Genomic DNA, 13,149 nt, shown 5'->3' on the forward strand with positions numbered 1-13,149 from the left:
TGCTGGTTCATGGTCATCCTGGTATTGGCTCATTCACCCAAATAGTATCCTCTCATAAAGCTCTTTCACCAGTATTGTTCATTAAAATACACCACGATGTTGGTGCTAAGCTGTATCCATACACTTACGACCTCTTTCACATCCTTCTTACTATTTGCAGGCACCTTTGTTGGTGTATTATTCTCGTGTATTTTACAAAATAGGTGCAAAGCATTCTAGCTGTGGAGCACAATGGCAAAAGAGCACTTCACAGTTTCTGGTTTTCATAATGTATATGCCCATTGTAGGTCCTTTCCCTGGAAAATGATTATTTATATCATATAAAATACGCTCCTTTTCTTCATGTAGGAATTATTTAAGTATAGCTTTCATTATTACCATTGAAGTGATATTTCTGGAGGAGAGGTGAAACTTGTTTGCCCACGAACCATGTTATGTTTATTGGGAAATGGTTTGGGGTGCTGTAAGGTCCGCACCCAAAGTGCTGCTTCCCGAATTTGTTAGTAAGGTGCACATAACCTGCCCCTGCGTTGGTGCAAGTCAGCAGCATCAAACCTGATGCTGTCTGATTGTGCAGAGGAAGAGGAGTATGAAATTGCATCTGTACATTTGCAACACTATTGTTTCTGTTATACCAATGTCAAATGTTTTAAGACTGAAATCTAATTTAAATTGCCAGGCTCACACTGCTGTAGAATAATGAATTTATTTCTTTTCCCAGGAAGTCAGAGTATTTATGTATCAGAGTGTTACACCTTTGTAAAGAACACATCTTGCTAGCTGCTGTAATTTGCATGGTAATTTTTCCTATTTCAGGGCTGATGCTGTTCCTGCAGGAGGGTACTTTCAAGTTGTGATTTGGTACATGCTTGTTCCTACACCACTGTTAGGATGATGATCTGCAGAGATTGGTGTTCCCCTCGAGAAGCTGGTCATTTTACTCTGCCCTGCATTGGAGTGGTCAGCTGAAAGAGATGTATATGGGCTGCGTGTGCCGTGCGGAAAGCTTGTAAGGGTGAGTTGTGAGAGCAGAAAGGAGGAATTTGGTTTATTTTCATTGGTCTTCAAAGGGGTGGAAACAGAATCCCCACCACGAAGGCTACTTGAGCTTGTGATACACAATGTCTGCTGAGAAAACCCACGTGAGCCTGTTTGAGTTTAGTACTTGCATGTGTCCATGGTAAAAGAAATACAGAGACATATTTTGCAGTGTCAGGGGCTACTGGTTTTCCATTGGTGATCTTTGCACTATTTCCTGTGGACGGTTTGGATTTGTTCCCCCAGCCTTGTGATCTCTGAGGTATTTTCAGTTGTGTGGCATTTTTCTTACTTTTTATGGTTCTGAAGGCTTTTCACAATTGCATGTTTTCTATGTAACATTACTGGTTATGGGGAAGAGACGTATGCGTACAGTTTTATACAAGATTTTAATGGTCTTTTTAGGTTTGTGTTAAAACAACTGTATAGTTAGATTTTCGGGGTGTGATTTTCCTAGTTTGGCCTCTAAGGTAACTTCTTAATTAAAAAAAAAAAAAAAAAGATGAATATAACAGCTTTCATGATATGAGACTGAAATGACTTGTTTGTTTTGGGCTTGTAATTATTCTCAGCAATGGTTTTATAGTTGGAACTGATTTGTAAGTTCTAATAATCATAGTATGCAATCATACCTTGCAGCATTTTATGTATGAGCCCATCTCTCTTTGCAGCTTGGTTTATCAGGCACATTACTGTGGTTGTATTTTTCACGGTTTAATTAAAACTATTAATTAACGTGATTTCAGATTGTCAGCTCAAATCACTGTCTGCTGAGAATGCCGGGTAGACAGTATGTGTCGCTCTGTAACACCAGTTCTGGGCATTTCCTAAAATCACTTTTGTATGCTCTGTGGGCGATGGGTTTTCCATGCCACGGAAAAATATAATGAGCATTTTTCTCTCTGAATTAGCAAGGGGAAGCAGCCTACATTACTTCAGGTCTATAACGCATTCATTAGTTACAAACCAAACAAGCAGGATGGAAATCTCTGAGGTCCCCCCAGCGTGTGCTTTGTTTCCAGTTTCAATCTGTGGTGATTTCCTCGTTAACTAACGAGGGAAGAAATCCATCAGCCTGCTGGTGCTGGGGCAGGGGGGAGCTTTGGGGGCAGCAGGTGGGAGGGCAGGGGCTGGGGGACACCAATGGGGCAGGAGTTGCAGGGCCAGGGGCTGAAATCCTCGCAGGCCATCACAGACACCAGGAGGATGGAGAAAAGTGACTGGCATGAACAAGTGGTGACTGGAATGAGAGCACCAAAATCATCCACATAAATTTTAAGTAATTTTATTTTTGATTTGTGCAACTGAAAGTGACACTCAGATGTCCATGCAGAGTAATGGCATCACGAAACCTCAGGAGCTTTAAAATAATTATTCCTTGCCAGCACCAGAGGCACAGAGTTGGGCTACGATTCAGTTTAAAAGAAAAAAAAAAAAAGAAACTTGACAGAAAATTGTCCTTCTTCTTGGGTCGTTGGCTATGCTGTGGTCAGTGTCCGAAACTGCTGCCTCTCAGCCCTCAGGACAGCTGGTAGTCCATCGCTAGTGCTGTGCTAAGAAAAACCACGAGTATAGAAGCATTTAAGCACTGGTCGCTCTGAGGTGGACATTCTTGGCAATCTGACGTGTAGCTGTGCTCGAAGGTTTGGGTTTTAGGGCTTTCTTCATTCCTTGCCTGTGGCTAAGGCAGGCATGTCTGCACCCACGTGCGGCTGGTGAGAGGTGTACGCTTTGAATTTGTGTTACTGCTGCTGCTTCTCCTCCGAGGGGAAATGAATTCTGAAACAGGCTTAATGAGTGATTTAACAAGGGGAAACTTAGCATTTGTATTGCCAGCATTGAGCGTTTTTTTCCTAGAAATAACCTCTGATTCAGCTAATGAAATATTTTTCTCTGCATTTAATTTCATTATTAATTTTGCTCAGTGAAAGTTCTACAAAAGGGTCATAGTATTCACTTTTTAAATTTAGATAGGGGTGGTATCATAGGATCTTTTCAAGGGTAAATATGGTAAAATATTCTATTTAAACTAGATATTATTTAACTGTGAAGTACTGTGAGCATCATGTTTGCTAACAATAAAGAATTCATTGTAAGAGCATAAGTTAGCGCAGTTGGGTCATAAACCAGTTCCCCCAGTGTGGCATGAGAAGAAATTATATTTCTCATAGATAGTAAACAAGTTGCACTGCACACAAATGAGATCAGTTAAAGGAAGGCACGTGAAAGGAATGGGATTAGTGTAAAAACGTGCTTTATTGAACATCCAATTGCTACATAGAAAAGGAAAAAAAAAGAAACAAAACCAGAGTATTCCTTTTGAACATGTTCTGAATCCAGATGCAGGCAAACATATTAGGAAGGGAAAAGCTGCAACCTCCATATTCATTCCCTCCACTAACTCTTGGGTTTTTCACACACGTTCATACTTTCTCCAGTATCCTTTTCTAGAAATAACTCCTATCTGCAGGTACAACTGCATTTCCAAGACAGATACATGAACATTTTTATGGTTTGATTGGAGCAGGGGTTTTATTTTTGGATGAGAGAAAATGATAAGGTTAATAAGACAAAAATCTGGCTTGCACAAAGTTCCATCTTTTGCCTACCTGTTTCGAACAGTGGCATAATTACCACTGGAAAGGATTGTTTTCTACATGATTGGTTTCTTTGGTTGTTTTTCCTTCTTACTCAAACAAGCATTCGGTTTTTATTATGCTTCAAATTTATATTCATTCTGATTAAAAAATAATAATAAAAATATCTCATATAGTTTTCTCAATAAAATTCCTCTGGTTCATCTTTTTATCCACCGGGAGTTGCCGTTGCAGGTGTATTAGCAATGAATGGAGCTACTTTTTCTGAGTGAAATTCTGTAGTGAATGGTGAAAAAGAAGCGACAGGCAATGCGTCGAATGATTTTCTTGTGTACTTCTCTTGTTATTTGCCATACATTGAGGCAGGTTTCTCTTAGGGATGACTTGCAAGACTGACATCTACACATGCATTCATATGTTGAGGATGATGTTAGCATGAGCAAGAAGGTCAAAACTGGGCATTCAGAAACATTAATAGGATGCCCACCACAATTAATGGAAAAGTGTTTTTCTCCTTCTGATTATTTAGTAGAAGCGCAAAAATCTTACCTTCTAGCATTCTGTTGAAAAGGAAGATGAGAGAATGAAACACTCGGATGACATCCCACCAAAATTATAACAATGGGAAGAAATGATCTGTTTTTAAAAATGTAACGTCCATAACATTCATGCAGGTACTCTGAATCCTCAAGCTTAAGTTATAGTGAAGTGCTGTAGCAGACCTATGATCTGGCTGGGTGCATCTGTCTTTTTCTCTGGTGTAGGGGCGATTAGCTGCCAGACTTCTTTTGCCTTCCAGTTTATATTGCTTCTCTGCATGGCATTGAAATACAGGAAATTAATTGAAAATACAAAAGTGCCTTGAAACAAAAGCACTTCCTTTGTAATGCTGGCTCTGTAGAATACAAGAAAACAGGCAGAAGACACACAGCATGTATCTTAGAAAAGCTCCTTGTCTTGTAAAGTCAGTGGGTTAAAAAAAACCAAACAGATATGTAACCCAGTAAACCTGTTTGTAATAAGAGTATTCTTACAGGTACTGCATTATGTACTTCTGTTTTGTCTCTTTCTCTCCACCTCCCTACTCTAACATTCAAGCAGATTTTTCTGTCCCCTCATCAGCTTTGCACTTGTATATAGAAGTCACCTTCCATGGATGAATACATGCTTTTTGCCCCTGGAGAAGCTGCTGGTAGAAGGGGAGAAGTGGTGGGGGCTGCTCAAACTCTCATGTATCTCAGTGTATTCCTGTAGGCAGGCGGCATGAACGGTATATTGCCTCCTGTATCTGTATTCATATCTGAATCCAAGAGCCAGTGATTTGAGGTGGGACGAGAAAAGTTCTGGTTGCTTTTAGTATTAGAAAATTATTTAATATAGCCCTAATTAATTGTGCACTATTATAACCTTGAGATCTTCAGTTGTCCTTTATGAATGCTGTTCTGAGCTGCAGAAACAAGTCCCACAAACCTACATTCCCCCTGGAGGGTCCAGGACCTGTGCTCGCTGCTCGCTTGCTCTTGCTCCCCTCCATCGAGATGAGTGACCCACATTTTCCAGCTGAACTCTGAATAAGCTCAAGTGTTCCCAAGATGCCACCCAGGTTATCTGAACTGGGCTCAGAGTAGAAATGCCGATTGCTCATTTGTGCCTTTGGAGGCATTGGTAGCCTGGGGACTGCCCATGAAGCTTGGCACAAGCCCTCGGGGTTTGCCCGCTGTGTCTCTTCTGTAATGAGCCCTGATTTGTGCGTTCAGACAGCCTGATGTGGTTTCACTAGCAGGATGCTACATCTCTCAGGGAGAAGTTGCTGTTGGTGAAGATTTTTTTCGGAGGCAGGAGAGAATACACAAAACCACAGCAAGGGATTAAATGGGTTTGTTGATACCAAGGGGTGATGCTTGTGGGTAAGGCTTGACAGAGGATACCGAAATCAATTGAACCTGAAGTGCAGAATGCTGTTTATTTCCAGGGCCATGAGCTAGTTCTTTCTGGCTCTGCTCTTTCCCCTAAGGTACAGTATAAAGGCCATATCAAGCAGTGTGACACTAGACAAACCCCAAAATGTCATCGTATTCCAGTTTATCAGTAAATTAAGATTCAGATACGGTGATTTTTAAATACCATTCAGTGATTGCCGAGCCCTCAAGGGGCTGAAGGGACATCAGAAAAGAAAAAAAAGCAAAAGCAAGAAGTGCTACACTTTTGTTAGTTTTTTGAAACTTAAGAGATGCAGCAGAGAAAAGTCTTTGTCACAGTATGAGGTTCTCCCGAAGGGTAGGATAACAGATAATCCCCTCGTACTAAAGCTATATATTTCAGCTACAACAGCAATCAAAGTAAAGCTGTGAAAGCCCGTAAAAACCTGCCTGAAGGGCAAGCTCTCTCTGGGTGCTACAGAAGGCAGTTTCAAAGTTGATATAACAAGATCAATTCACTCTTTTTCTAAACACTGCCTGGTGGATGTTGGCTCTCTTCTGATGCTTGTCAGTAATTCTGTCCTGTGTGGGGCTCTCTGAGGTGTCGCCTTCTTTATTAGCCATGTTTAAAACAAAATGGATAAAGAAAAAGCTCTTTGGGTGAGGTTGGTATGCTTCTGGAATGCAAGAGATTATTATTATCATTATTTATATATTTTTTACCACAATTGTTGAGCTAGTTGGGTGGCAGCTCATATAGATGCATTACAGACAAAGGTGGCTGCTGACCTGCTAGAAACTGAGAGGAAAGTACAAGTGCATGAAACTTAGAAGTTATAAAATGGCTTGTTAGTGTGTGCTGCCATGGTCAGAGATCCAGAGCAGAAATGCCTTAAGTGCTGAATTTTCAATCCTTGACCTGGGGTTAACAGAGAAAGCCATCGTCTCTGCGTGCAGCTGGACAAAGTCCATCCTGTCCCTAGATGGACACACTGCGAGGTGTGTTGTACCTGAACACATCTGGGGGGTGTTTCACAAACTCTTGGGGCCTCCTTTTTGGTGTAAGCTGCCTGGATCTGGTGTTCTGGAAGTTATCCTCAAAAGGAAGGAGTGAAGGAGAGCTTTCTCTGTCCTGGCAGACTGCATTTAGCTGTCACTGGAAGGCAGTGTGGTAAATGGTGAGCGCTGGAGTATGCGTGGGTGCTTGTGTTTCTTTGATAGGTCTAAATGCTTTAGCATAACAACGCAGCTGTAGAAAGGAAACACTGAAGAACTCTGCTTTATTTTTTCTTCTCTTTTTTTTTTTGCTTCTGTTTCTCGCTTGCTTTTCAGTTGCATGAGGTCACCTCCTGGCAGCCAGCGTAATGGCAGGACCATCGTTCGGCTGCTACCAAATCAGATCTCTGAAGCTTAAAACACTTTCAGGCTACTATTTAAGATTTGCTTTTACGTAGGAATTTTCAGAGGAAAAATGACTACTTTTGTACCAAATACAGGACAAGACAGGTACAACACCTTGCACACTTCCCAAATTTAAATAGTTGCTTGTGATGATGGCAAGCTCTGAAATGATTTTGAATAATTACAATGATAGAGATAAGTGATTAATGGCCAGTCCTATCTGAGCGTAACGTCAGGCTGTTCTTTGCAAACCATATGCCTTGTGGTGCACTCTTCATTTTTTTTTCTCCTTACTCTCCTTTGGTTCCTTTTGTCATCTTTCTCTCTCTACACCTTGTTGCAGACATAGAGCCATGCTATTTCCTTATAGTCTTCTGGTCTCGGGACTCACCTGCCTTTAAACCTGTGCTGAGAAGGGTGCAGAGCAGACCTGGCAGGGAGGGAGCAGGGGGCAGGGGAGCAGTTTCAGCCCAGCTCCGTGCACACGCTGAAGATGGCACCGCTGCCGTACCAGGAGGGCTTGGACCCGGTGGCTTCAGCAGCAGACATCCAGTATCTGCATGTATCACTGAGTGCAGCAGGCTGTGTTCCTCTGTGACAAATAAAGCATTTCTAACTGATGAATATAAAGAAAAAATAGTTAAGGATAGAGTAACATTAAGAGAATCTCTTTGTGCCCCAGCTGTTCTCTCTTGAACCTGTAGCTGATGCATACCCATCAGGAAAGAACTGCAATGCATAATGCCTGCTGAGGACAAGGGTAAAACGGGGCTGGAAGGCACATATGGACTAGAAGATCCTACTGCTCTCGCAGCCTAGCATTGCCTGCTAAATGAGAGATCACTGTAGCAATAAAGTTCCCAAGGAGAGAAAAGATTTTTGATGAAGTACTTATAATAGTCTTGGTATTTAGTCAGTAAATTAAAATGTCACAACAGTGCGTTCATTTGTGGGCAGTGGCTTTCTTAAATCAGTAATTAGCTGTTTGCTTTGGTCCTAGGGGTCTGTAATAGCGAGGTCTGTGCTTACAGCCCCGTTAGGTGTCCTGGAGCAAGGCGCCAACTTGCAGCTGAGCTGCACAAGTGGCTGCGCGGCTCCTCTGAACTGCCCCTGCAGGCACCAGGCAGCACTTCTGTTTGGAGAGCTCATTTTTCTCAAGCGTTCGTGTTTGCCGGAGTCATTTAGGGAGCTTCTTTCTGCACTGCTGAGAGTCGCCGGGGAGGTCCCCTCTCAGATTCAAGTCTGCTCTCTTTGCTTTTCCGCAGCATTAGGCACTCCTCCACTTGTGCTTCAAATGCAGGGTGAACCAGCCCAGATTCCAGCTGCGTTCCTCCCTCTTAATTAGCAATCACAAGGCCTCCTAATCACATCCACACCATTCTCCAGGAGGGGCGTTGATTCCTAATTTATCTCTGCGATGTGGGAGGCAGGGAGGTGGCTGGGGCATGCTCACCACCAAAAAGGGCTGGCAAGTACATTCTGGGGGGTCCTGCGGGCAGGGCTGGAGGAGCTGGGAGGAAACTCAACCTGAACCGAGTGGCAGTGAGGCTCAGGCTGGAGCGGGCAGCTCCCTGGCACTCAGCACAGATCTTCTCCCGTGTTACAGAAGATGTATGTGAAACACATGAACACAGAACCCCCAGGAAAAGTGGTGTAGGTTTTTTTATGATTGCATCACTTGGTTGTCTTCAGCACCACCCTTCCTGGCTGCTTATGTGACAGCTTACTGCACAGACAGAACCTAAACCTCACTGATTCCTCGTTCTACAGAAAACAAGCAAGCAAATAGACAGAAATAAACAGACAAAATAAGTTTAGGAGGAGGAAGAGTCCTAAAAAAATAGTTTGTTCACGAATATCTCAGGTATAAAAAGTGCTGTAATTGCTGAGGTAAAGAAGTTGCACAACATTTGAGACCTCCAGGTAATGCCAGCCCCAAACGTGTTTCTGTTTAGTGGTTTTCAGCCTTTCATTTTCCAGAATTCGTGTTTTTGAGTTCTCTTAAAGAATCACTGCAGTAAAGCCCCGTGGACAGACTGCAAAAGTAAATAATTAGTGAAGGGACAAATTCTACAGAGGTGGTTATGTTTAGGCATAAAACTTCCTCTCTGCAAATATCTTGTGGAGGTAGAAAAGTCTAAAATTAAGATTAGGACAAAGGTGTCACCTATCAAATATTAAATATGTGAGATAATGCTGGAAAGTCATATCAGTTTAGCCATCTCAAAATCCTTTATAGCCAAACTGCTCCTTTTTCTAACTTTTTTTTTTTTTTTCCAAAAAGCGGGGCAGTTGTGCTCCACCTCTGCCAGGCTGTCAGAGGGCTGTGATGCACCAAGACACCCATCCTTATAACGTAAAAGGAGCGGAGGCAGAAGAGACGAGCCAGCCTTTGGGGTTTCGGGTGTGAATGTTTTGACACTCCGTGGGGTAAAATATATGTCTTAAGGTATTTTTAAATTGAGTTTAGTTCCTAGGTAGGTGTAAAATGCATTGTACTCATTTTGGAAAAAAAATGAGGTGTTGAATAACATTATACAAACGTTTAATTAAATGCTTTTTCTCATCAAGAGAAGCAGTGGAAATATAATCAGAGTTTTTCTACTACTTTAAGGAGGATAATTCAAGGGTGCAGGGAGGAATAGATAAAGCTAAAATAATGAGCGATGATTCATATTCAAGGCACCAGATTAATGAAATTACCCCTAAAGCATCAGCAGAACCAGGACCCATACTAGGGATGGAGAGGTGGCAGAAGTCTGACAGGGGACCCTTGGCATCTGTTCTAAACGCCTAGCTTCAAAGCACACAGCTGATATATATTCAGTAGTAAAATTACTGTGTGTATATATATGTATATTTTTTTCTTTTAAAAATTCTCTGTCTGCTATTCTCAGAAGCAAACATGGCAGATCTGAGGTAGGGTAGGAACCCCTAGCGTGGTCATGGCTGGATGCAGACCTGTTGCCTTACGTGTGTGCCGTGACTCAGGAGTGTTTGCAAGTTTACCATGGGCTTGTGACAAATATTAAGTGTGAGGCTGTCAAGTTTAATTCTTTTTTTTTCGTTGACTTGCGTGGCGTAATACTGACTAGGGTTTCAAAGGTGTGGACGGGACCAGCTTCAGAAAGGTTTGGAAGCATCTCGGCAAGGACAGGGTTATGATGTTAAATGGTGTTGGCACATGAAGAAATGACGTGAAATAATTAAACCCTAATTTAGTCGTGACAAGTACTAAGCGATGCCAAACATAAAGTGGCTCTGCATAGCTAATAGGGCTAAAGAAGGGCGCCTTTGTAGGGTGGCCATGGGTGAGGAGATGCTGGGTGGATCTGGGCTCCCAGCCCCAATGTATGCAGGTTCTTTTTAGGCTACTTGCCATGAAAACAACTCCATGACCGCTTTTATCTGTGCGCTGAATTACCCATAAAAGAGGGTAACAGATTAATTTAATTAATTTGATTTAGTCCCAATAGTGTATTGTTTTATTAAGCAATGCTATGGCATAATTAAGAGTTATAACTGTTTAAACTCTTTATAGCCATGGAGCTATTAATCAATACTAAATTACAATAAAATTAACAAAGTAACATAAACAAGGCATGTAAATGTAGTAAAACGACAGCGTTAATTTATTGACTGAAAAGCTGCTTATGTAAACCATTTTTAAAAATTAGTTTGACTGTAAATTAATATTTACATAAGTTAATTCCAGAAGTGGAAATGGGACAAGAAGAGCATTCCTTATGACTTTTCAATTCTGAAATTCCTTTGATGAGAAACATAAATTTATAGCCAGATATTCTTAACTGAGTGGTGAAGCAAAGCCCTTGACTGCCCAGTCCTGTAGTGTTCAGGAAGAAAATCTAAAAAGTAAAACTTAATGTCATCTTGAGACCTCCTCTGTTTTTGACATTTGTCATATTTCAATACAAATCTGAACAGCTCATGCATTGCTAAGCTTTAATTTGGCCATGATGTATTAATGCTAGATCCTAGATTCTGTTCTAGTTTTCAGGAATGTCAGGCAATGCAAGAAACATTTTTCATGCTTAAATAAATGATTTGTTGGATGGGATGGTTTACAAATTGCGGAGATGCCCCAGATACTCACTTACCAGTGTGCATTACATAGAGAACATACAAAATATATGCTATCAAAATGCAAGACTACAAGGCTGGTGGCAGCATATTTTTGAACCTTTTCAGACTTGGGGTCAAATCTGATTTTGGACTTTTGGACTAATCTTTTGGACTAGGATTTTTAAAGGCAGGTAAGGAGGGGACCCCATCTGTAGTAGCAGAAAGGCTGTCACCCAGTTTCTCCTCGGTGTTTGCCGAGGACATCACCCTGCTTTTGATCACTTATGCAAAGCTCACAATGGAGTTGATCACCAGAGCCCATGAAACCTTTCTTTTGCGTAGTGATCCCAACCCACCAGTTAAATGTGTTTCCCTGTGGTGGAAGCAGACGGCAGAGCACGCTGGTGGCCCTCTGCCCGGCAGGACCACGGAAGGAGACGCGTGGGCACGGGCAGCTCCTCACTGCCGGAGCTGGGCGCAGATGGGTTTGCTGTCTCGTCCTCTCCCTGGGTTTCTCTCCAACTGCTCTCCCCATGAATTCAGAGTGTTTTGTTGGAAGGGGCTGGCACCGCGTTTTATGCTTTTGTAAAGGAGTCAGTAGTAATCGAGCCAAAGCCTTTCCAGCTCGAGTAAGCAAAAGAATAGTAGAAGATATTGCCTGCATTTCTCCTTATGTTAAAACATTGGGGCTGTCCTGCGTTTTGAAGGATCCATCTGTTCTGTGCAGTAAGACATCCTCTGAATGGAACAAGGGTTGTCTGGGCCCTGATGACGCTGACGGAGGAAGGCAGCATTCTGTGTTGTGTTAGCTAAATGCCATCTCCTGTAACGCTCAGCAAAGAACATACTTTGAAAGCACATAGCTTCCCTTATGAGGGAGATGAGGGCAAAAGAAAAGATAGACGGGATATTGGTACTTCTCTGCTGCTGGTCTGCAGTGGCACTTGGTGCCATTCTCCCAGCAAGGTTACAGCCGATTTCTTCAGCAACACGCTGCAGATATATTACACCACGAGGATGGATGTGGTAGGCTGCTGGGTGAGTGCATGATGCTTTTTGGCTGAATCCTGGTACAGTGTGGGCAGAGAGCAGAGGAGAGGAATTCCCCTCTGTCACTTGAGGATGGATTCATCCGGGGGCATATTTGGAGAATCTGTACTCCAAGCCTTGGCTGCTGAAAGTGATTTTTTTTTTTTTTTGGTATGCTTTAAAAAAGCATGAGAGTTATGTTCATACTCACAGCTCATAGATGATATCTTGGGTCTTTATAGGGAAGTGATCAGTGTATATAATCAGTACTGACTTGTAAAGCAGCTCTGCAACTGGAGTAGTAAAGAAGAGAAAGTGTCAGTCAGAGAAAGGTCCTATGAGCAGAACAGGAGAAACCAGGAGAGTGGCAGATTTTTCTGCAAGGATGAGAGATGACGAGCTGAGAGAAACCAAAGGGGAGAAGCACTACTGATAGATTGCATGTGCATATACATATATTTTAATTGTTTGTCCTTTATGTTTCTGAGAAGCATCCCGAACATCATGAAATTCTGCCCACTTTTTCTTATGTCTCCTGAGAACATTTTATTGTCTTCTCTTTTGTGATATTTCTAAATCAATTAAATCATCCCACAACAGGGCTTTCACAGACTGCAGATTGCCACGGTGAATCAGTGTAACCTGTAGCTTGGATTACAAACCCCACTTTGGGTTTCAAAAAATCTGACAAGTTTGATGTCTGGTTTTTACTGCATTTTCCTTAAGTGTCTGATATAATAGAAGGACACTGGACTCAGAGATGTCACAGCCATTAGCTTGTCCCAGGGCCAGCTTTCTAACATTGCCTGGTTTTAGGGAAGTCTGTCTGGAGGTGACTTGTCTTTCTGAAGCGGGGAGAGTTGTAGGGAAAGAGGAGCTGTCTGACAGCCTCTTAAAACTTGCAGCATTTCACCGTTTTTGGAGAATGTTTCTGTAAGGAGAGCTGACTTACTGAAGTATTTCTTAAATAAAATAAATATATATTTTGAACATGGTACTATCTAATGTCCATACAGGAATGTGGAAGGTCTGCTCAGGCTGTGGTTGGGGAAGATCCCATCTCCCAAACACACACCTCCTCA

At 42.1% G+C, this 13,149-nt stretch overlaps 1 protein-coding gene across 4 annotated transcripts in view; it reads left to right on the forward strand.

The window, feature by feature from the left end:
* PCDH15 (protocadherin related 15) overlaps nt 1-13,149 on the forward strand; it is a 738,374-nt gene that overhangs the window by 255,928 nt on the left and 469,297 nt on the right. For 3 of the 4 annotated variants that reach the window (XM_040563492.1, XM_040563503.1, XM_040563491.1), the window contains one exon: nt 817-1,015. The exons of the other annotated variant lie outside the window; for it this stretch is intronic. The gene's annotated coding sequence lies outside the window, so the exon portion shown is untranslated. The remainder of the gene's footprint in view (nt 1-816; nt 1,016-13,149) is intronic. 4 annotated transcript variants of the gene reach the window in all.

This window comes from Cygnus olor, chromosome 7, assembly GCF_009769625.2.
Source record: "Cygnus olor isolate bCygOlo1 chromosome 7, bCygOlo1.pri.v2, whole genome shotgun sequence".
Taxonomy (NCBI): Eukaryota; Metazoa; Chordata; class Aves; order Anseriformes; family Anatidae; genus Cygnus; species Cygnus olor.